Here is a 1696-nt window from a genome sequence, read left to right on the forward strand (position 1 = left end):
AAGGGTACAAAAGCATATCAGACTTTGTTTTAAAACACTATAGATTTTATCAGTGTTGTTAACATATATATACTTCTGCAGAACAAAAGGGAAAAGGGAATTTTTGGCCTAGAGAAAGGCTGGAATGATGAAAGACAAGCAAGGAAGCTGAATGAATGTGAAGATATATGCAAGTTATCGGAATGCAAAAGCCAAGTGGATATAAAAATAAAATAGGTACAGAAATCTTTTAACCCTAACACTACACATGGAGAAATATGACTGACCTCTTCTGCATACATATCCATCTCAACTTTGCTCAAAATTTAAGAAATAAACTAAGCTCTAAGTTTTGATAAATAATTTACATGCAGCTCTTACTTATTCTTTTAGGATGGCTTTATCTGAACTCATATTATGCTAATTATTTTACTGAGCATTGGGGGAAAATGTGGAGAGACAACAGGTTAAAAGGCAAGGTCCTGTACAGCACACTCTACAAAAAGCAATGGATATCTTAGAAAAAGAAATGATGACACTCAAAAGCTGTACACTGTAAAGTTTATTCCTGGGTAAAAAGAAGCCAACTTTTTATCTTAAATACTATAAAATCATTGCATATGAAAAGGATAGATTTTAAGATGTCTGTATTCAGTGCAAGGCCAAGGTGTTTCTCAAAACTAAGCAGTTACTGGGTAATGGTTTCATCAAGTTGAAAATAATAAGGTTTATAACATACATAAGTACATATAGTATGACCCATACAAAAAAAGCAGTGAATAAAAATAATAAAAGATGGAGGTGAAACTAAAGCTCGGATGAGAGAAAGGAAAAACATGGTTATTTTTAAGAAAAGAGGAAATATGTGACAGCAATAAGGAAAGTATGACCACAAGTATGTCAGAAACTTACAGATAAGAAATGGAAATATTGACAGAGGATATAAGAAAAATTTGAGAAAGTCTCAAGAGTATGAAGCAATTTCACATAATATAGAAACTATGTCGATATCCAATGCCTTAGGGCAAATATAGAAACATAAAAGTAAAAAAGACAATGAACTAAAAATGACAAGCAAACTAATCTTCCCTGTATCAAAATAACATTGTGTTACAGATGGACTCTAATTCAAGGAAACTTTCTTTATCTAGTAGTCTACTTTCATCTAATATGAACACATATAATTTTTATTCTTCAAAATGTTTGCCCACAGAAGCACCTATATTTTTATCACTATTTTCATCATAAATGTTATCCTACTAATTTCAAAACTTAAGCTATTCTTCTCTACCAATGTGGTTTCTCTACATCTTAATCAAGAGCCTCCAGAATTCTGAAAATCTGCAATCACTTTGGGAGACTCATGTCCACCAAAACCATACAGTGATTATACATATACTATTCTTCTGTGTGTGTGTGATGGTCAACAGGAGAGAAAATAATTGTTTAAAAGATACCTATTTACCACTGCAAAACTGAATGATTTATGAAGAATAAACTTTTTGTATTCAAACATAAATAACTACACAGTATGGTTCAAAGGCAGCTTCTATAAAGCCCCTGAGTAGCGAATGTTCACTACTGGAAAGATTAAACAAAAACAGCAGATACAGTATTTCCTTTCTTGCTGTGTGTAGTGTTTCTTTTTGTTTTTGTTATTTTAATGTGTTACTTAGTATAATCTAATGCTGCCAGAAAGATGTTAACAGTAGCTTTG

At 31.8% G+C, this 1696-nt stretch overlaps 1 protein-coding gene across 1 annotated transcript in view; it reads right to left on the bottom strand.

The window, feature by feature from the left end:
• LOC119588233 (zinc finger protein ubi-d4 B-like) overlaps positions 1–1696 on the bottom strand; it is a gene marked incomplete in the record, with an annotated part of 40143 nt that overhangs the window by 1466 nt on the left and 36981 nt on the right.

The sequence above is a fragment of the Penaeus monodon genome, chromosome 23, assembly GCF_015228065.2.
Source record: "Penaeus monodon isolate SGIC_2016 chromosome 23, NSTDA_Pmon_1, whole genome shotgun sequence".
NCBI lineage: Eukaryota > Metazoa > Arthropoda > Malacostraca > Decapoda > Penaeidae > Penaeus > Penaeus monodon.